Source organism: Mauremys reevesii, linkage group 1 (assembly GCF_016161935.1).
Source record: "Mauremys reevesii isolate NIE-2019 linkage group 1, ASM1616193v1, whole genome shotgun sequence".
NCBI classification, from domain to species: domain Eukaryota; kingdom Metazoa; phylum Chordata; order Testudines; family Geoemydidae; genus Mauremys; species Mauremys reevesii.
This window is the reverse complement of record NC_052623.1, coordinates 72780827-72804386: the sequence shown is the minus strand read 5'-3', so window position 1 is coordinate 72804386 and position 23560 is coordinate 72780827. Positions and strand designations below refer to the sequence as shown.

The 23560-nt window shown below is 42.8% G+C and overlaps 1 long non-coding RNA gene across 1 annotated transcript; it reads right to left on the bottom strand.

The window, feature by feature from the left end:
- Positions 1–6692: 6692 nt before the first annotated feature.
- Positions 6693–23560, bottom strand: LOC120396035. The gene is made up of 3 exons (XR_005592937.1): positions 23521–23560; positions 21012–21115; positions 6693–6783 (listed from the first exon to the last, which is right to left on the bottom strand). It is a non-coding gene; the product is annotated as an uncharacterized LOC120396035 (long non-coding RNA).

The window sequence follows — 23560 nt, the reverse complement described above, 5'->3', positions numbered from 1 at the left end:
TAAAGAGGCATGATTGACTTATTTGTCTTTTTTTGTCACAACATACCTTTTCAACCACCATGATTCCCCCCTGCCCAGAACCACATGGAGGTTTCTCAATGTGACAGCTGTTCTTCACAGCGGCAGTAATGGTGAAGGCAAGTGAGTGGTCTGTGACCTTTGCTAGCAGACGTCGGCTGTGGGGTGATTGGAGACCAGGCCCCTCTGGTGCTGAGTGTGTAATCAATAATGATCCTTCTTTGATTTTTAATGGGGCTGGAGGGTGTATCAGGTGCAGGAGCAGAATCTTTCCCCTAGCTTATGTTGAGGGAAAACTGGGATTCCTTTGTGTGACTAGGGAGCAGGAGGATAGAGTGGATTCCAATTCAATGCCACAACATCTTCACCAACACCTCTCCTGTTTAGCTTCACAAGCTCTTGGAGCAATCAACTGGGAATGGGGGGAAAATTAAGACGCACATGTGCAACACCGCCCCTGTGTTTCTGTAGCAGACCCTCCTTGCAGCAGCTTTTGTGACACAATTATGGGTTTACCCGCAGTGCAGCAGCTGACTTTGTCCAAACCTGAAGCGCAGTCAGATCCTTTTAGCAACCAGAACCGGCCATAGAGTTTTTGGGTGGGCTTGCAAAACAGCTTATAGCTCCCAGCATTATCAATTCCTGTTGAACACAATCACACCACTGAGTTTCATGGTATTGCCTTTGAAAAGCACTTCAATTTTCTTCCTGATCTAAAGTAGAGCAACCCACAAATTATCAATGGTCCTTACTCTGCCTAATAAATATAGCATCAGTCAGAATTATAGCAGAATTAAAAGACCGACCACTTTGTAAGGGAGAGGGAAGACACAGGCTCTCGTCTAGGAAACCTTTTCCTTCATCCCTGATTTCAACGGGATTGCACTGGGTGCAATTAGTACTAAATGAGGCTTATTCTCTATGAACCAATCATTTTTCTATACTTGTCTAAATTTGCATGAGCAAATTAGAACTTGACAACCCAACATTTACAATTGCAAATAAAGGACTAGATTGATAAATCCTTCCACACTCTGCCAACTTTTGCACAAGAAAGTTATGGATAGGGCAAAATTCATTCCTCTAGATAAAGTGCACAAAGTGAAATGACAAGATGGGGACCCTGATCTAGTTCTACACCAAGACATAAGGACAGAGACATCCCTTTTGTGTTGCAGATGGAAGCCCTACACAATCCTTGAATAGGACGAGCTGATAGGAAGCCAGAGGAGATACTCCTAGACTAGGGATTTCAAAGCTTCAGTGGCCTCCAAATCCTGCATACAGGGTGTTGGAGAAAAATGGCCGCTCTCTCATTGCCACAGCAGTACAATAGCTGTGGAGAGGATTCCAAAATGGAGTTTCTTGAATGATTCACATTTATCTCAAGCAGTGCTTAATCATCCCCCTACAAACCCCAGTTAAATTAGTTTGTATGTGGGGAAACTTAACATTCCTATCTGCATGTACTGTTTGCAGTTTTAACATATGCTTTTGAAATGGGAAGTTTGGGCTCCCAAATCGCTCCAGTCTTTACCAAGCTCCACTTGTAAAGTCTGAGTGAAAACGTGTGAAGAACTACAAAATCTTCTTTGCAAGAAGAAAAGCAAAACTAAATGAGAAGTAAAAGAAGAAAGAAAGATGTTTCTTTTCAGCTAATGCCAAACATCAATTTAGTTTCTTCTCATTTAAGGACCCACTTTGTATTAATTTTTCTTTTGACATTACAGGAAACAGAACATGCCTCAGGCTGCATCTTTTAAAGCATATTTCAGAAATACTTTGTCTATAATGGTTAGTTGTCACAAGGTCGGTTGGTTCTTGGCTCACATTTTGCAAAGAGAGAAATCTGAACAAACATTATTTTTAAAACCATGATGAGATACTTCACCAAAATTTCATTCACGCTTGCATTTCTGCCTGATGATACAGCATTCCTTCTCTGCATGCATGAGATATGTACATAATGGCACGTTTAAAGGGGCAAAATATCTGTTTGAAACAGAAAATTGTCCAATAGTTTTAAAATGCAGTATGAAAGTTTATGACTGAAAAATAAATCCATATAATTCCCTATTTTCCTCACTTCTACACCATAAGATAAACAATAACTAATAGAAGAATTAAAATTAAAAACAGGAATAATTTAACTTGGAATTGAAGGAGATGATTTATTAGAGCAGGGCACTGGTAGTCATGATGGCTGGGTTCTAGTCCTCACTCTGCCATGTCACCTTGGGCAAATCAGTAAAATTCTGTCCATACTAGAATTCCTATGAATTTGTAACCAGTTAGTGATATTGTTGTGTCCACACATCACATGGCAAAAATGGTTAGTAACTATGTGTAGTCCTGGCTTGACATAAGTAACTTGCCTCATCTCTTAGTGGGCATAACTGGGAAGGTGAATGGAAGGTTAAGTTGTAAGTTAAGGTTTGACACACAGTATGCTGGAGTCAGGATGTCTGTGCTAGCTAAGATAAGCAGCAACACCTTGATGCTAGGGACTATGGAGAAAATTAACCTGGAATGTAAAGATTAGATTCCATGTGAACAGCACATGGACAGAGCATGCTGTGCAGGGATTGGTTCCTGCAAAATAACCATGCCAGTCCAAAAATGTGTGGTGTAATGTATAGCAAATGCCATGTAATGTGTAAATGTACATAAAGGAAGAGGTTGTCTGTGTAACTTTGGATGTTTGGTATGCCACATAACCACTCCCTATGCTTGAGTCTGATCAACTCAGCATAGCTTTGCTGTATTCCAAATAAAGATATACTGGCATTAGAAAAGGTTCAGAGAAGGGCAACTAAAATGATTAGGGTTTTGGAATGGGTCCCATATGAGGAGAGATTAAAGAGGCTAGGACTTTTCAGCTTGGAAAAGAGGAGACCGAGGAGGGATATGATAGAGGTATTTAAAATCATGAGTGGTGTGGAGAAAGTGAATAAGAAAAAGTTATTTACTTGTTTCCATAATATAAGAATTAAGGGCCACCAAATGAAATTAATGGTCACCAGGTTTAAAAGAAAAAAAAAAGGAAGTTCTTCTTCATACAGCGCACAGTTAACCTGTGGAACTCCTTGCCTGAGGAGGTTGTGAAGGCTAGGACTATAACAGGGTTTGAAAGAGAACTAGATAAATTCATGGCTATTAGCCAGGATGGGTATGGAATGGTGTCCCTAGCCTCTGTCTGTCAGAGGGTGGAGATTGATTGCAGGAGAGAGATCACTTGATCATTACCTGTTAGGTTCACTCCCTCTGGGACACCTGGCATTGGTCACTGTCAGTAGACAGGATGCTGGGCTGGATGGACCTCTGGTCTGACCCAGTATGCCCATTCTTATGTTCTTCTGTTCTTATGTCTCTTCTAAAGGATTCATTTAAAGAAAATTGTCTCCTAGCTCCAGGCACTGAGGGTTAAACACAGAAGTCTCTCACATCAGAGAAATAACTTTACACACACCTAGTGCTTTCTCTCTTCAAAATGGTATATGAGCAATAAAGTATTTACATTTTAATAAAATGTTCTTAATAAAAAAGCCCTTTGTTCAGTTTTTAGTTCCATAAAGGCTTTACATAAAAATACCACTTTGTTCAAGTATTAGCCTAAAAGATAATTTTTCAAAAGGTAATAAAGCATCTGACAGTGGAAGTGAAAGGGCAGAGGTTGCTTAACATGTGATCTTAATAAGTGACAACCATAACATGTCCCAATATCTGTGTACAGATGCAAATAGAGATAGCATTCAATAACAATGGAGTATATATTAGCTTCATTGTTTTTCTAAGATAAGCAGCAATTAAATGCCTAATGAAGTGATATTTAAGGTATTAGAGTTAAACACCCCTTTAAGTTGAGTAGAGCAGTTAACAGCTCTCAAGGCTATTATTTCAGTTCCTTTTCAACCTGTCAACATTACTTCTTGAGCAGATTCACTGATCTTATTGGGTCTATCTACACAGCAACTAGACACCTGCAGCTGGCCCCATCAGCTTACTTGGGCTCACAGGGCTTGGACTTCAGGGCCCAAAGATTGGTCCCAAAACTGATCCCTGAGGAACTCCACTAGTAACCTTCTTCCAGCCAGGGGCGGCTCTAGAAATCGGGCTGCCCCAAGCAGCGTGGGCGCTCGGCTCGGTTGAGCTCCTGCCCGGCATGCCTGCGGCAGGTCCACCACGGAGCCAAATGCGCCTGCTTGGCGCGCTGGTGTCTAGAGCCGCCCCTGCTTCCAGCCTGACAATTCACCTTTCAGTACGACACGTTTCTGTTCGGTGCAACTTGTTTCAACAAAAAAGAAACCCAATAAATTGATCTTTGTAATCATTTAGTGTGATCATTTCTTAAATCTGGTTAATTCAGTATTGAAGCCAGCAGAAATTTCTCCCAGTGGTTGTAGATGTGACTCAATAACTTCTTGATGCCCATTCGCAGAGGGCACATGGGGTGTAGAGGATTTTGAAGGGATCCCCTGCATTGAATATATGCATATTAATTCAATAAAGAGTGGCATGTAAGGTTTCTACTGAGAGCCAACAGCTCACTGATTGCCATAATCATTTCAAAACGTATGTACAGCTAATATTTAAGGACTATGTATCTATACTGAAAATTATGTTCTTAATGCAGGTAACATGTCTTGGACAGGTTTCTTTCAGGAAGGGATAACAGAGGCTTAACTCCCTCTCTGGTCTCCCCACACTTCATGCATATTTGCCTCCTGAGCCAGATGCGGATTCAAAGATTGTGAAATGTACCAGGAAGGAGTATACAGGAAAATACAACCAGCAGGGGGGAGGGATAGCTCAGTGGTTTGAGCATTGGCCTGCTAAACCCAGGGTTGTAAGTTCAATCCTTGAGGGGGCCGCTTAGGGATCTGGGGCAAAAATTGGTCCTGCTAGTGAAGGCAGGGGGCTGGACTCAATGACCTTTCAAGGTCCCTTCCAGTTCTAGGAGATTGGTATATCTCCAATTATTTATCATGTTATGAGTAAGGACAATGGATTGTTCGGATATATCTGGAAGTGCAAAGAGACACCTTGCATCTTTCACCACAGAGGCAAACTGACAATGTATCCCATGAACAGAGGATCACAGACAAGCCTGAAAGGACTTTGAGTGAGCATTGCTCTAAAACGGGTAAGCAACCTCTGGCACGCGGCTCGCCAGAGTAAGCACCCTGGCGGGCTGGGCCAGTTTGTTTATCTGCTGCATCAGCAGGTTCAACAGACCGTGGCTCCCACTGGCCGCGGTTCGCTGTCCCAGGCCAACTCCCCAACTCCGCTGGCCCTGGACAACACAAGCACTCCCCTCTAGGCCTACACAGGCCCCACTCTTTTGCTACAGGTTAGCGATGGGCACACTCCAATCCCCAAGCTCTCCAAGTGTCTCCTTGAAATGTTCAACCCCTGTTCCACTGGACACTCCCAGTATTCACAGAATCACTGCTGCCAAAGAAACAGTACAGCCCAGCTTACCAGTGTCACTTCAGATCATCACTTTGCTTGACACACTGAACTTAGATTTGTTTATAGTGAAAACAAGTAAAAGTTTATTTAGCGAAATACAGAGTTCAAAGTAATGACAAGTAGAGGTATTGGAAACAAATGGTTACAGATAAAATAAAATCATAACACACATTCTAGAATCATCTAGGTACTTTGATATTTTAGAGCAGGGGTGGGCAACCTCTGGCACGTGGCTTGCCAGGGTAAGCACCTGGCTGGGCCAGTTTGTTTATCTGCCGCATTGGCAGGTTCGGCCGATCACGGCTCCCACTGGCTGCAGTTCGCCGTCCCAGGCCAATCGGGGTGGCGGGAAGCCGCAGCCAGCACATCCCTCGGCCCGCACCGCTTCCCGCAGCCCCCATTGGCCTGGGACGGCGAACTGCGGCCAGTGGGAGCCGTGATCGGCCGAACCTGCCGATGTGGCAGATAAACAAACTGGCCCAGCCAGGTGCTTACCCTGGCAAGCCACGTGCCAGAGGTTGCCCACCCCTGCTCTAAAATATCAAAGTACCTAGATGATTCTAGAATGTGTGTTATGATTTTATTTTATCTGTAAACATTTGTTTCCAATACCTCTACTTGTCATTACTTTGAACTCTGTATTTCGCTAAATAAACTTTTACTTGTTTTCACTATAAACAAATCTAAGTTCAGTGTGTCAAGCAAAGTGATGATCTGAGGTGACACTGGTAAGCTGGGCTTACTGTTTCTTTGGCAGCAGTGATTCTGTGAATACTGGGAGTGTCCAGTGGAACAGGGGCTGAACATTTCAAGGAGACACTTGGAGAGCTTGGGGATTGGAGTGTGCCCATCGCTAACCTGTAGCGAAAGAGTGGGGCCTGTGTAGGCCTAGAGGGGAGTGCTTGTGTTGTCCAGGGCCAGCGGAGTTGGGGAGTTGACCTACAGCAGGCATAGACAAGTGCTTCCCTGGCACTCCTGCAAAGCATCACGGTGGATCCTCAGTAATTAGTAAGTTACTCAGTGCAGGCATTCTTGCCCCATTACTGAGCAAAAGTGCATGCATGAGACAAGAATTAATAAATTAACCATTTTATGAACTCAACAGAGTAAGAAAAGAGCAAAGCAGAGATGTTAGAAAAGGAAAATTTGCTTGCAGTGGACGAGATGCTACTAAAATATCTAACACACTTTAAATGATTGTTCTGGTTTTGGTTTTGTTTATTTTCTTTGTGATGAACAAAAATACATGAGGCAATTCAGTTCTTTAGAGATCTGGATTTCATCAGCTTTGATCTGAAAATTGAGACAAGTGTTTAGACTGCTGTCAGTGATAAGAAATTAAGTGAAGGAGAACACACTTGAACAAGCTATGGATATTCACACTTGGAATGACTAAATATAGCTGCATAAAAACAATATAATTTTAAAACTGAAATCATTACAAAAGGAACAAAATGTACTTTTACAAGGACTTTATCTGTCATGACCACACGATACCAATGCTACTAATATATGCATGTTTCATAGTCTGTATTTTGATTGTTCCTAGACATTATCTGTGCCAAAGGCCTAATAATTACAAGTACTAAATACCATGCAATTAAGCAAGGTGGCTTTCATTTTATGAGCCTTCTTACCTTATTTTTAAATAAGGTTCTATATTCTCAACTTAAACTATGCTGCTCCTAGCTTCCTTACTTCTGCTCCTTAGGAAAATTTCATGGGGATGGAGCAAGACTGGAGGATCACTGGGAAAGAAACTGGGTAGATTGTCAGAGTGGTGTGGCAAGAGTACAAACTACAGCTATCTGAAGAGTCAGGAAATAGGGGAGATCAGTACTGGGACATGGAAAAAATGTCCTATATTTGTTTTGGCAGAGAGATGAAAATAGGGGGTTGATTTTATTTTTTCCAAACAAATTTGCCATTCCTAATCTCGGTCACTCATATGCCAGTGATATGCAAAAAGGCAGGTGTCAACACACTAGCACTTCAGTGCATGGTATTCAGATAGGACTCCACCTCATAGACCAAATGTAAATGGGGATTCTGAGCCATATATTAAAATCACTGTTAAAATATTTAACATCATGCTCAAGAAAGAAGTACAATTGACAATCATGGGGGATGACATTTATCTGTTTATGCTCTGAGCATTTACAAGCTTCTCCACAGTACTCAGCCAATATGCTTCTGCTACAGTAGCGGGAACATCTCTTGGGAATGGAATCCCTCTTGAGTCCCCAGTACAGCCAATGCATTCCTTGAACAGAGCCAGCTAAGGACAATTATGGACTCAGGAGATCTGGTGTGCCGAACACTTTGTGTGACCTTAGACAACCCATTTAGGCTAGAGTTTCAAAAAGCATCAAATGATTGAGTATCTCTGTTTTGGGGGCCGCAACGTACAATACATTAAAAGGCCTGATTTGCAGAGAGTTAGCATAGAGCACTTTCTGAAAAATCAGGCCTATTTAAACTGTTTCAAGTGGGGCACCAAGAATTGGAGATACCTAAAATAACTGGTCACTTAACATCTTTGTCTTAATCTCTGTGCCTCACCTCCCCATCTTACAATGGGGATCATTCTCGGCACTGAATGGGTACTGTAAGGGAAAAAAATCATTAATGTTGTAAGGTTCTCAGATAGTATGGTAATAAGCACGATCTGCCCCTTTACACTATGAAAATGAGGCTATTAACATCTTCCTTGCCAACAACCTAACCTTGTCACCTACCTCTCTGAGTCCCTATACTAGCTTGCTCTCTTCTATTACATGTGCAAGCTTCTTGTATAATCACAAATATTTTACTTAGAGTGGTCAGATAGAAATTATGAAAAATCAGGACAGGGGGCAGGGATAATAGGCACCTATGTAAGAAAAAGCCCCAAATATAAGGACTGTCCCTATAAAATCAGGACATCCGGTCACCCTAATTGTACTTTGCCAGATACAGTCTGGCACAGATTGCCACTGCAGTTTTTTATTCAGCACAAATTTGTATTGCTTCATGAGTACATAGCTACAAAAGCAAAGTACTAAATATGCAAAGGTAGGTCACAGGAATTTAATCAGTCTGATTCTTAGTTCTCAGTGCCCGCTCTATTTGAGAATTGTTACGTACTGAGCGGGTGCAGCCAAGTGATTTTAGTCTTCTATGAGCCTTCAAAGAGTAGAAAACATGTGGGTAGGGCACTGGAATGAGACTGGAGACCTGGGTTCAGTTCCTGGCTCCAGTTCCTGGCTCAGGAACAGATTCCTTATGTGACCTTGGATGCGTCACTTAATCTACCCTGTACCTCAGTTCCCGCCTGGAAAATGAGTAGTGTTTTTCTATACTACAAGTGTATTGTGAAGGTAAAGATCCACTAATGATTGTGAGGTGCTTAGATATTATACTAAATAAATAGATACTATACTAAATAAATAGACCATGACAGGAATCAAAATATTCTTTCAAGAAAAAGAAAGGAGGGGGTGGATTAAAAACCACCTCATTTAATAGGTGTGTGGCAGGGGAGCAAGAGAGTTGCCAAGCTGAGCAACCCAGCATTTAGCAATGTGTGGCTAAGCAATATTATTGGTTGATATTTAACTTATCTTTTAAGAACGCATTGTACAAGAGACGATAACATAAGCATGGAATGTAATCTGAATAATTTTGAAATTATTAACTTGAAAATATACAAAGGTAGCATAAGAATGGCCTGGAACTTGGGTACTTAGTGACCTCTTCATTTCAACAGGTGAAATTGTCTATATTGCTCTTTCTGTCCATCCTTAATATTCAACCACCTTTCTCTCAGACTTTTCCATGGCTAGGCAATCTTTCCTCTCAAGCCGTATGTAGAGGAGTCCCCTTGAAGTTTACACTCAGAAAGTGGGAGAACCTGACCCACCCAGTTACTTAGAGTGGGTGTCTTCAGCACAGGCCCCATCTCCTTACAACTTGCAAGAGGCCCTGCCCTTTGCAGGCCTTCATAAATCTCTCTGGATTACCCTGAGAGTTTGCTGCACTCTCCATAGGTCTGGGGGGAGAACTCCAAGCTGGTCATTCCCTCTGTGACTCCAAGAGTATCCCACTTAGAAAAATCCTACTCCTTCCCCACCAGCTGACTGCAGTTTCCTCCCTACCATACATGATGGACAGGTCCAGATGCGTGAGGCTAGCCGTGCCCCTAGGGCCTTTCTGGCACCTTCCTTGTCAGTGTGAGTGTCTATATACCCTATCACACCATCAGTAGGATAAATAGCTCTTCTGGGTAGACATCCCTATTGGAAATAGTGGTAACTCTAGCTACAGCTGAGAAAATTAAGCAGAATATTAAGCAATTGTCAGAATGATTTGCCTTGTTTGGACAGGGATACGGGGATGTCTAGGTTAGAAGCTTCCCAAAACTCCTTGCTCCAAAAACATGTTGGTATGGCTATATGGAATGATTGTTCATATGTCCCAGGATGCACAGATACAAACACTCTTAAGAGCAGCACTTACACCTTTTGGCAGGGCTGGATTAAGGCATAGGAAATTTTAGCATGTGCATGGGGCCCAATTTGTGGGCAGGAGGGGGCATCCTGAACTCTGGCTGGTCTGATTCAGGTAGCTGGTCAGATGGCAGTGACAAGAGGAAGCAGTACTGACTGCCCCCTTCAGGTTTGGCCCTATGGCTCCTACATCATGACATGGGGGTGGCAGGGCTAAACCTGAGCGGTGCTATGACCCCCATGAACCAGATTGCAATGGCCAGTCACTCAATTTTGATCTCACCACCCCCTCTCATCATTAGAGAGTCACGGTGCCAAACCTGAATGGGCAGTGGGGTGGCTGACAGTGTTCCTCCTCGCTGCTGCCGTGGGACTGGCTCCTGTACTGGGGCTCCCCCTAGCTTCCAGCAGCCCAGGGCCCCTCTGCTCTCCCTGCAGGACTAGCTCAGTGATGACCTTAAGAGCTGCTACAAACATGGAGAGCTGCGGTGAGTTGCCGCATGGAAAAGCCAGCCACGAGAGGGCAGTAGGGAGCCCTGGTGTGGGGGAGAGGTGCTCATGAGGAGTTTTTGCTTAGGGTCCAGAGATGAGTTAATCCAGCCCTGCCTTCAGGACAATGGATATTGAACCATGTTGGAACAACAGTATGAGCTAGATCCTCAAAGAGCTAGGCTGATTTACACTGCATCAGGCTCTGTATTTCAGTGACAAAACAATTACTGATGCATGTGGGTGGGGGGAAACAGACTGAAAGCTCTACACACTTCACAAATCATACAAGATGTTCATCCCTTGCTTCCTTGTTAGGATTGCATTTGTTCTTCAAATAGGCATCTGCATTAAAACTTCTAATCTCTACAGTGCTCAAAACCTATCTAATCTAAGTATTTCCAATGTATCAGTTGGCTGGCATCGGGGTCTTAAAGGGACACATACAAACTAAACACAGTTGTCCAGGCCTCCTCAGCCACCATATATTATATGAACAATGTACAGGGTGAGTTTAAAATTAACCACTCTTCTTTGTTGTAACTACTTTGCTTTAACTTGTCTTCACTTGCCTCTTTTTACTGCTTTCAGCTAATTTCCCACTGAATACTGAGAGCAACCATGTTTAATGAGGAGGAACAGAAGTGGGTTAATAAAACATATGGGCCAGATTTTTCATAATTAGCTATATACAATTGTGTATTTTTAATTTATGCACACAAACACTCATAGTGTGGGTAACTGGCAAAGTGCAGTATAAATACCTGATTTCTAAATGCACACTGGGTATTCAGATCCATAAATTAAGTACATTCTATGTACGCTCACACCTGTGCATGCCTAAATTCAAAATTCTGGCCTGAATGTCTATTTACCATGACAAATTACAACAAAAGCCAAAAATATTTTACTTGCCTGTCAAAAAAAGTTACTTGTCCCAGGCAATTGGGCAAGCATATTTTTGCAAAGCTGCTTTATATTACCTCTATCTAGATCTATGTAATTATGAGACTTAGTGGCTTCAAAGACTGGTTAACATACTGCAGTACAAAAAGTTCTCCTTAGGAAAAAACCCAGACAGCTTGTTTTTGGCTAGAAGGATTTCTAGAAGAGAGTAAACACACATCTATTTTATTTAATTCAGTAATTCTCTGCTACCAATTGTGATGTGTTCAGGGAGCAAGCTTCTTGTGCAGTCTCCATCATATGAGCAGCTCAGCTTTTCTCAAGTGCATTGACAGCTGGCAGCAATGAAAGTCATCTAACTGTCTGTGCCTCATTTAAGGAGAATGACATCCAGGCACAAACATTCACTATTCCTTCAATTTAGGGTTTAGAACCATATATTTTAATGCAGTACAGGATCCCATTTAAAAAATGTAAATACCTACACCTCCTATTAGTAGTAATAGGTTTTTTAAATTAGTTTTATTCATTAATTGGTTGCTTTAAAAGCAGTTAGTGCCATTCCTCAGGTCAGCACCACGTGGCACAGGTAACTAGAATAAGTGGAGTAGGTACAGCAGACATCAAATCTAACCCTCAGACCATGATCATAGCACAACCACTATTTTTTAAAAACAACTTTACTTGCTGAGAAGATGTGCTCCTCTAAAACCTTTAACACTTTGTATTAGTGAAGTTAAAAATAATCAGTTTACACTGTGTGATTTCCAAGCACTAATATCTGAACTTTCCCATCAGGTGGTCTAAACTGTAACACGGTACAGCACAAACCATTTAGTGACACTAATGTCAACAGCTTTTATTAAATATAGAACCAGTAAATGGACTTGAATTTAATCTAGATTTACTGCCCACAATAAGGACTTCAGCCATGCTTGACTGCCTTTCAGCAACCGCATAGTGACGTTTAGAGCAGCATGTCCTTATGAAAGTTGAGATAGTCATTTAATTTTTGCAGTTTTGTTAATAAACTGTATTTCATAGACAGCACATTTTCTTCTGCAAGGCAGTTTGTTGTCTTGAATTTGGCCAGATAAGGCTCCTCTGCTTGCTATCATCCTTTCTCATCAAAGCTTTTTTGTATATTTAAGATACTGTACCAGGGGTAGTGCCAGACTCTTCTCAGTGCAGGGACTAAAGTGGCCTAGACAGAAAACTGGGGGACAGTGCGCTATACAGCTTGTGGGCAGATACCACCCTTACTTCTGAAGGCAGCAACCAACTGCCACCACTCTCTGGCCACCCCGCTCTAAAGGCAGCGGTGTCGCCAACAGCAGTAGAGAAGTAAGGGTGGCAATACCATACCATGCTACCCTTACTCCTGTATAATGTTGGGGCTAATAGTGGGAAGGGTGGCTACAGGGGGGGAGGGGGGCTAAGAATTTTTGGGGTGGATAAGGCTCCCGCAAGTCCCCCTAGCGCTGTCCCTGTACTGTACTTAAAAAGGGGGTTGGGTTATGTCAATTGGAATTAGATTCAACTTCAAACAGAATTTAATAATCTGCAATCACAATAAGTAAACTAAGATGGTCATAAAACAGCTGTAAGTAGTCAAGTAACATAACTTGCACCAATTTGGGTGCATATTCAGTAGCTGTGTGCAATGAGTAACATTCATGCCTGTGCAAAGGGCCAGCAAAAGCCTATGCACTACATAAATTCTACTTAAGACATATATCAAGTTACACTGGTGAAAAACTGGGGTGAAATTAGAGTCAGAGTTACCATCTTTAGATATGAGCTAAATGACACCTCCCTCTTGTCTTAATCTTCACATTTTGCGGAAAGAGGGATTGGATTCAGAGATCCCAATCTGGACTGTCTCTATTTTGGGTCTGATGTTGAACAGAATTTCTTGAAGCTTGTTTCCTTGGCTTTCAAACCCTTCTTTCAGAGCATTTTGCGCGGGTAACTGGATTGCAACCCAAATCTGCCCCTTCCCATGATAGCAACCTCTCCCAGTCAATTGAAAACCATATGTTCTACCTCCTGCTTCCATGTACAAGTAAAAGACCCATGCATCCTTGCAAGTCTGCGAGGATTTTTTGTCTCCAAAGTGGTAGAAATAGGCAGTAGATGCATTTTTTCCTATCACTCCCAGAAGACTCTATGAATAGTAGCATTTACCTGACAACTCCCACTCCTACATGTCCAGTGTAGGGAAAGCAGATATCTAGCACTCCCTTAAGTGCCTTGGAGAATGGGCCCCCTCCCTAATGCCATCCAGGGTGATTAAAGTGGGGCAGGCAAGCCTACATAGAAGGGAGTGCGGATGTCAAAGATGTGAGGATTGGTTGGAATGGGTGGAAAGGAGAGTATCAAGACAGCCTGTGGCCTGGGCAGGAAGGAATGACTTGAGGAAGGGAGGCAGGAAAAATGATGCTAGGTTTGGATGGGAGGGAGATTTCTGGAAGGGGTACAGGTCTATCATGCATCCTCAGCTGAAGCTCTGGAAGGGGTGTCTTGCCACCAGAGCTCTTCTTAAAAGACTTCACCAGTTAGGAAATGTATCTTCTTCAGGTATATGATCTCTTTATTCATTATCAAGTATTTTCCAGTATTGAGAGTTACATACCAATCCCTTACAGAAGGCATGTCCTTTAGTTCCCCACCCCACCCCCACTTCTTAAGAAGCTCATATAGTTAATGAGCTTGCAAGAGCATTTGTTATTTTCAGGTTAGTTGCACTAGTAGCTATCAGCCATGCTTTGGACCCAGGTATATGGGCTATCAAGGTGGCCTTGTCCATCATAATTAATTGACTCAATATACTTCAAGTGACATCATGCAAAGGCTTTTCTTGGCATTGGCTTCATCGGTTTGTTTATCTATGGCCAGCCAAATAAAACAGGCACACACTTCCAATGCATGAACAACAAAATCAGCCCACCCGGCTTGCTCATTTTTAAGCCTGCTCATGGCAACTCAAACATTAAAAGGTATGTCCTATAAAAACAAAACCCACACATTTTCTTTTTCCCTGCCTAACCTCTTTCCCTTGGTCTAAGAAAAACCAAACTAGCATAGGTTTGAAAGAAAAGGAAAAGGAAAACATGAAGATGAAAGGCTTACTTGCCCTAACTCCATGCAGGTCTCAGTCTGACTGTGGAAAAAGTAGGACTCTTATACTCCTCTACTCACCTTTCCAAAGCTACGACTAGAGATTGGCTGTCCAGCTCTTCTGATTCTGAGATGGGGGCCTGGCTGGCACTGCCAGGGGCCAGTTTAATCATGCATCTTTGAAAGGAGTTCCAACCCACCCTACTTGCAGCACTCTGATCTCAAGACCAAAACAAAGTCAGCATTCTAGAATGTTCCCCCTACTGCCTCCCAGAGACCACTTCCTTCCACTCAGCGATGGCATTCCATGTCCTACCGCAGTGGTTCTTCTTCAGGGAAAGCCTCTGGCGGGCCGGGATGGTTTGTTTAGCTGCCGAGTCCGCATGTTCGGCCAATCACAGCTCCAACTAGCTTCGGTTTGCCGCTCCAGGCCAATGGGGGCTGAGGGGGAGCGGCGGCCAGTATGTCTCTTGGCCCGCACCACTTCACGCAGCCCCCATTGGCCTGGAGAGGCGAACCGCGGCCAGTGGGAGCCACGATTGGCCGAACCTGCAGACGCGGCAGGTAAACAAACCAGCCTAGCCCGCCAGGGGCTTTCCCTGAACAAGCAGCAGACCCGGCTTTGAGAACCACTGTCCTACAGGTATATCTTAAGAAGAAAATCCTGGAAAGGAGTAGTGCTAGCCCTGGGGTGTTCCCTCGGTAGCCTTAAATAGGCAGTACACTGCAGTAAATATTCTAAATTCAAAATAATTCCAAGGACACTGTGACATTCTGTACCTCAGGGGAACACCCAGCACCCCTATGTTCATCCTTATATGATTGTGTGGTATCCAATGCAAAGTTTGTCATGTTGGGTGTCTTCGGAAGGCTCATGATGCACTAGGGTGACCAGATAGCAAGTGTGAAAAATCGGGACAGGAGGTGGGGGGTAATAGGTGCCAATATAAGACAAAGCCCCTAATATCGGGACTGTTCCTATAAAATCATGACATCTGGTCACCCTATGATGCACTGAGCATTGTTGTTATAGTGATGTTATAGTAATTGTTGTTACAGTAATGTTATAGGTTTTAATTTCATGTATATGTAGTTATGAAGCTGAAAATGTGTCCTCATGGCTTATAAAAGGCCCAGGAAAAACTCTCCAAGAGCAGAGGGGCAGTTCACACCTCATCAGGACATGTATGGGACAAACCCAGCCCAGCTTCACAGAAACAAAGGCTGACCTAGGCAGCAACAAAGCATCTGTTGGACTCTCAGGTAAGTCACCCACCTTCCTTTGGTCAGTTTGGGACTGCGATGAGGTAATGCTCACCTGACTCTAAAAGTGGGGCAAAGCCAAGAGGGAAGAAAGAGCATGATAAAAGGGAGAGACCTTTGCCATGCCCTTCTTCTCTCTTCCACCTACATCTACAGCCACCACATCAAGCAACTGAAGCACTGATCAAAGGGGAGAGCCTGGCTGAAGAGCAACCAGCCAGCGTGTTGTGAGAAGCATCTAAGTTTGTAAGGGCACTGAAAGTGTTAAGATTAGCTTAGAATGTGTTTTGCTTTTATTTCATTTGACCAAATCTGACTTGTTGTGCTTTGACTTATCACTTAAAATCTATCTTTGTAGTTAATAAATCTGTTTGTTTATTCTGCCTGAAGCAGTGTGTTTACTTTGAAGTGTGTCAGAGACTCCCCTTGGGATAACAAGCCTGGTACCAGGGCTGGCACTTCCATTAGGCGACCCTAGGTGGTCGCCTAGGGCGCCAGGATTCGGGGGGCGGCATTTTGTGCGCTCCCACGGGGCGCACGGGAGCTTCCGATTCCGCTCCCGTTGCTCCACCGAAGAAGGCCCTTCTGCCGACATGCCACGGAAAACAGAGGCAGGCAATTAAGCAGCTCAATGACTGCCGCTGTCGCCTGCGGCATTTCGGCGGAGGGTCCTTGTTCGGTGGCGCAATGGGAGTGGAGCCGGAAGCTCCCGCGCGCTCCGTGGGGAGTACACAAAATGCCACCCCCCGAATTCTGCCAGGGTGCCAGAAACTCTGGCGCCGCTCCTGCCTGGTACATATCAATTTCTTTGTTAAACTGACAAACTCATATAAACTTGCAGCATCCAGCGGGCATAACTGGACACTGAAAGTCAGAGGTTCCTAGGGTTGTGTCTGGAACTGGAGATATTGGCTAGTGTCATTCGGTTGCACAATCGAAGGAGCAGCTTATATGCCAGAGGCTGTGTGTGAACAGCCCAGGAGTGGAGGGTCTCAGAGCAGAGCAGGGTAAGGCTGGCTCCCAGAGTAAAGGATTGGAGTGACCTAGCAGATCATCAGTCCAGATAACAAGAGGGGGAAGGTCACAGACATGCCCTTCTAATTTCTCTTTATTAATTCTTCATAATGTCTATTTTGTAACAGAAACTTGTAAAAACACCACAACAAGTAGAGAGCAGAAAAATCAGCATCTGGTTATCAGAATGGTTTCCAGCCGGTCTTGACAACCCCTTTTTAACAAACTGTTTGAATATGAGACTTTTTAATTATATCAATCTGTAACCCTTCTGCCAGGTGGAGTCAGCAGCAACAAAGGCAAAATTGATCACTTTGGCAAAGCAGCTCCATGATGCTGCATACCTAGGCAGAGTAGGTGTGTTTATTCAAACTCAGTCCATTCCTGAAATCTTTTCTCCCAAGTTCATCCTTAGATGTCAGGGGAGACCTCATTCAGACCCTGCTTACAAGTTTCTTACAAGTCTCTATCTTGCTTGCTGATAGTGTAAAAGTGTTAATCATCCTTCGAAACAGGAACAGAGCTATCAGTATAGCTCTTTAAATTAATCACTGGGGTTGCTCGTATACAATAAGAATGGCACTCTTTCACATATATTGTGAGCTCACTGCTGCTGTGGGAACAAGAGAGACACCACAGTCTTCTGAAGGCTGAAAACTACCACTGCACTGTGCAAGCATGATTCAGCTCATTTTAATTTTGTACAAGTGGCTTTGTGTACTAGTTATTTTCTGACATTTTTATTTCATGATGGGTTTTTTCCTCTCCCTCTCAGCAGGCAAGGCTAGTATCACTAATATAATCCACAGAAATTGCTTTTTCTTCTGAAAGCGTCTGATTTCAAAGTCACAGTTCAGTTATGAAAGTTGGAGATTTTTGTACTCTCTTCCTTACACCATTGATTAACATATTGGGTCAGATTCACCTGACTGTTGGAACCCAGGCTTCAGGCCTTGATAGTGGACTGGCCACACTGAAGGATGTATACAGCTCCTGTGGAGACCAGCAGTCAGTTGTCACCGACCAAAAAGTGGGTAAGGTCAGCCCTGGAGGCAGTGGGACCAACGAATCCAGATCTTCCATGACCTGAAGATGAGCTCTGTGAAGCTCAAAAGCTTGTCTCTCTCACCAACAGAAGTTGGTCCAGTAAAATATATTACCTCACCCACCTTGTCTCTCTAATATCCTGGGACAGACACAGCTACAACACTGCAGAGGAACCTTTAAAATAGATATTCAAAAAGTATCATTTCCCAATTATTTTTCTCCATCTTCACCTTCACCCCCTTCATAGATTCTGGACCTTGGGGTCATCTAGTCTGACCTTTTCTACTTCCCAATCCTACTGTAGAGCCACAAGCTAAATCCTGCATACAGGATTAAATAGCAGGCATACAGCAGTTAAATAGTAGTTTTGCATTCTTTCCAATCCAATCTCTGATCCCCTCTTGGGTATTTTTATACCTGGCTTTTGTGAAAGGCCTGTGCATTCCTATGATTGTCATAAATTGGCTATTGTATAAATCAAAGTCAAGAATACAGAGGTTTTAAATGTCATTGGTGCAGATGTTTAGTATTATTTTTTCCCTTGAGATGACAAACTGCTACAGTTTAAAACTGAACCAAGATAAAATGCAGTAAATTGCCCATCTAGTAGGAGCTTAGAATATTAAAATCTCCTGTTAGTTATCAGCACAAGGAACAATCAAGTTCTTAGCAATCACCCAGACATCTTAGTTCACAGTACACAGAGTACACAGAACTCCAATTAGGATGTTCAAAATAGACCTTATTAGCTTCTCATGAATGCTGATAATGTTATGCAGACACAGGGATGCTTCTGCATTTCATTTGTTATTGTCCACCTAATATGTAGTTATTGAAACAAGGTTTGGTCTGTGCTTCAAAATATTACCAGAAGTCAAGAACGACTGTCATTTGCAAACAAAGTAAAATCAAGCAACTTTCCAAACTTTGTTGAACAATGCCATTTTAGATTACTGTGGCACTTAAAATCACTAACATTTGCAAAGACATGATTCACATAAATGAGAGAGAAGATGTATGAATGTGATTTATATAACCTTCAAGTTTAGAACAAACAGCTGTACAATAGCAGAGTTCATCTTTAGAAATACAGGCCAATTTTTCTCTACTTCAATCACAACTAAAGATAATCTGACAAGTATATCCCCACAAGCACTATTGAGTAGAAATTACAATAGGCACAAGGATGACAAGTGAAATATGATTGGATTGTATAATACTATGCATTCGCTCTTTAAGTCTAAAAATATTAGAACTGTAGCTCAGTTTGTTTGACTAGTCACATATTTATTATATTGTAAATACGGTGGACATGGGACAAGAGGCCACCTTTATATAGGCAGCTTCCTATCTTTAGCACTTACCCTATATAATCACATATCAGAATAATTATTCCAGAACAAATTCCAGAATATATTGTCCATATCTGGAGCTATTCTGGAATAGTTCTGTTCTGGTCAATTTTCCCATGTAGATAAGGCCAGAGCTTCAGAGTGAAAGGTATTGGGAACGAGCAAGGACAATGCGGTTCTTCTGTTTTATGCATCTAATTCACATATGAGACTCTACTTGCTAGTTCTCCCATATCTGACATCTGAACAATTCCATCACAGACTTTGAAAAACAAAAATAACTGTTTAACTTCTAAGTCAGCATGTCTACACTGTTTTTAAATTACAAATTACTTTAAATGTCAACATTTGCAGCAGTCTGCAGCAAAGGGGACTGAAGGAACTAAAAGTCCATACTACTAATACTTCTGGAAGAAATCCTACCTCACATTTTCAGATTAACAAAATCGACTGTAAAAGATGGTTACAGATTGGCTTGAAAGGATTCTGATTCAGAGTTTCATTGTTTGAGGATGACAAGGTAGTTTTCATGTTAATTAATTCAGAGACATTATTAGAAAGATGCATTCAAGCTGGAACAGTGCAGAGAAGGAATACTAGGATGATCAGAGGCAGGGCCGGCTCTAGACCCCAGCGCGCCTGCGGATGCTCCACCCGAGCTGTGGGACCAGCGGACCCTCTGCAGGCACACCTGCAGCTGGTCCATCGGAGCCGCGGGACCGGCGACCGTCAGAGCGCCCCCCGCGGCGTGCCGCCCTCCTTGGGGCAGCGAAATTCCTAGAGCCGCCCCTGATCAGAGGAATGGTAAACCTGATTTATGAGAAGTGACTCAAAGAGCTTGGCTTGTTTAGTCTAATCAAACGAAGGCTGAGGGGAGATATGATTGCTCCCTATAAATATATCAGATGGATAAATAGCAGGGAGAGAGAGGAGTTATTTAAGTGAAGCACCAATGTTGACACAAGAACAAATGGATATAAACTGGCCATCAACAAGTTTAGGCTTGAAATTAGATGAAGGTTTCTAACCATCAGAGGAGTGAAGTTCCGGAACAGCCTTCCAAGGGAAGCAGAGGGGGCAAAAAACCTAACTAGCTTCAAGACTGAGCTTGATACATCTATGGAGGGGATGGTATGATGAAACTGCCTATAACGTAGCAGTTCTGCAACTGCTAATAGCAAATATCCCCAGTGGCCGGAGATGGGACACTAGATGGAGAGGGCTATGAGTTACTACAAAGAATTGTTTCCCAGGTGTCTGGCTGTTGGGTCTTGCCTTGCCAAAATGCTCTAGGTCCAACTGATCACCATATTTGGGGTTGGGAAAATTTTTTCTCCTGAGTCAGATTGGCGGAGACCCTAGGGTTTTTTTGCCTTCCTCTGCAGCACAGGGCACTGGTCACTTGCAGGTTTAAACTAGTGTTCATGGTGACTTCTCTGTAACTTGAAAATTTTAAATCATGATTTGAGGACTTCACTAACAGCCAGAGGTAATGGGTCTATTACAGAAGTGGGTGGGTGAGGTTCTGTGGCTTGCAATGTGCAGGAGGTCAAACTAGATGATTACAGTAGTCCCTTCTGGCCTCAAAATCTATGAGTTTAATGTTACTAGGTAAACATTACAATCACCCTTTAAGAAATAATCTGAGTAGGTCCAATACAATGTAGTGAAAGGGAGACAATGTGTAGATTGAATTGTTAAAGTCCCAGGGATAGTTTAAAATTATGTTTATAGGCCAAATGTATTCATATTGTGACAAAGGGAAACAAATATTTTATTTTTTAATGAAGTCCGGAAATTTGCAAATAATTGTTTTATTGTATAATAACTGTATGCCTGTTACCTTACCCTCCTGCCAACTCTTATCTTGTTCCTGGTTCTGTTGATGTGTCCAGAGGTTTTTGCCCACCACAGCACTTTCCTGGGACTGGATACCTTTGTTCATGTCTTATTGACCAAGATAAGAGCAGTGGTTTTAGGTTCTGCAATCTCTTTTGCCTCCTGCACTCCTCTTATACATTGTGCCTTTTCTCCTTGAGGAGATACTAGTGACTATTCCCCATACATAGCAGATGGTTTCTTTATAAGAATAAGAATTATTAAAAGCATAGAGAAAATAAAGACAAGAAGAAACTGTTTGCTTAACACGTCAAGATTTACACTTCGAGTGGGCTAAACTAGGTATGGTTTTCTAAGCTTATGTTACTGAAAAGAAACACTGTGGTTTGGAACACAAAGTAATCTCAGGTTTGGCCCAATGGCCTCTCCTTCATGACCTGAGCAGCACTGCAACCCCCATGCATGAGGTCACAGTGCAGCTCACTCAATTTTGACCCTGCCACCACACTGTGATGGAGGTATGCAGGGTCAAACCTAAGTGGGCAAAAGACTTAGGCCCTGTCTATACACAGTTTTCACACTGATTTTACTATATTGATTTCTAAATATAGATGAATCCATGCAAAAACTGTGTGTAGAGAAAGCAGCAATTCTAAAACCCTACTGTGTGTGAATATAGGTAACTGGGAGAAAACTGGCTTGGAGAATGGGAGGTGGCTGTCCTAGATGATGAGGTGTGTCAGGAAAGGCAAGTAGACCTAGCGTGAAGGGAAGAGGGGTCTTTGAATACAGAGAAGTGAGGTTCTCTTGGGACAGAATGGGATGGGAACAGATTACTTTCATGTTCAAAAACAGTGTTTCTTTTCTGTAATATAAGCTCAAAAAGCCTTACCTAGTTTAGCTCACTCATTGTGTAAACCTAGGCATGTTAAGCAGTTTCTTCTTTTTACTCCATTTTCTCTGTGCTTTTAATCATTTTTTAAAATAATTTTTGTTCTTATCAATAAATCACCTGTTGTGTGTGGGGAAAGTTCACCAGTATCTCCACAAGAAGAAAAAGCACACTGCCATGGGAGCACCTTCTGCACCAGAGTTCCCTCCCAGGGGGCCTGCCTGGCCTCCCCTGAGTTCCTGAAGCCTGTATCCTCTCTGCTTTGCCCAAAGGACTCACTCAATGACAGTCTCAAGACCTGTTACAAGTATGGGGAGGTGGTGAGTGCCCTCAAGGGGGAGCCAGTTGGGAGCAGGATGCAGGGAGGCCTGTGGGGTGGACACGAGGGCGTTTTGCCTATGGCCCACTGATATATCTTGGTGGTTGACTTGCTTTTGTTTCCTTGCTCTGGGCATGAGTTTTGTTGGAGAAGAAACTTTGGGCTGGAATCTCCAGAGGCACCGTGCATTGTGATATCATGTGAAAAATTTCTGAGAGCATCTGTGGGATTTTGGATGCATGGATAATATAGTAGGGTAGAGAGAATGGTTTTCAATTTATTATGGAAAATTTTGGGGAAAGGAATTACCTATGCAGGAGGGATGGTCTCCACCTCAACCAAACTAGACTAGACTACTGACACAGAGAAACAACAAAGTGTGTTAAACTAGAAGCTGGGAAAAGCTGACAGGCACTGAAGAGCACTCAGGCTTGACAGAATCCTCATCTAGTAGTATTCTAATACAATGGTTACTTGGTAATAAATAAAGGATAGGAAAGGGCAGATGTACCATATATGCCAAGTGTTACCTGTATGGAGTTACAGTCATACATTTGGCTCTGCTTTCACTTTCTCATCCATGCCAGTTGACCTGTCACTCATGAGCAGGACTACTGGCAGTAAGGAAGTATTTCCTCACCTTACTGCTAGAAGCTATTCTTGAGCAGCCAGACAAGGCTTTCTCATACACATCCCCTTCTCACCTTTCCCTGGATTGGCTCACTCCTTCCCATTGTACCTCTCAGTAGAGCACAGTGGGGAGGAACTGTTGTTTCCTGGCAAAGATGGGCAGCACTGCTGCTTCCCAGCTTTGAGAAGCGGCACATTCCACTAGCAGAAATTGGCCATGGTGTGAGAGTAACAGGACCAGACAGGTTACAAAGAAATTCAGAGATGGAAATGACAGAAGGAAGTGTGACTATTGGGAAAAGAGGGATAAAGGAAACAGCTGGTGACAGGCAAAGCAAGAGATAATGTTGAAGAAAAAAGATGGATGAGTTTGGATAGATAGGTAAGTACTCCTAAGTACAAATTGGGGAAGGATGGTCATGTGGCTAACATACAGGATTGGGAATCAGGGCTCTTGGCTTCCATTCCCACCATGGTCTCTGATTCACTGTAGTATCTTGAGAAAGTCTCCTTTTGATGCCTCAATTTACGCACGACGAGTAAAATAGGGATAACAACACTTAACTTATATAAATAGGTGAAGGTACTTTAAATCCTCAAATAGAAGTATCAGCATTATTAGCTGGGGGAAAAGAAAGAATCAGAGAAAACTTGCTAACTTCACAGGCTCACCTCACAAAAATGTCACTCAAGCAGCTATCTAGAACTTGGC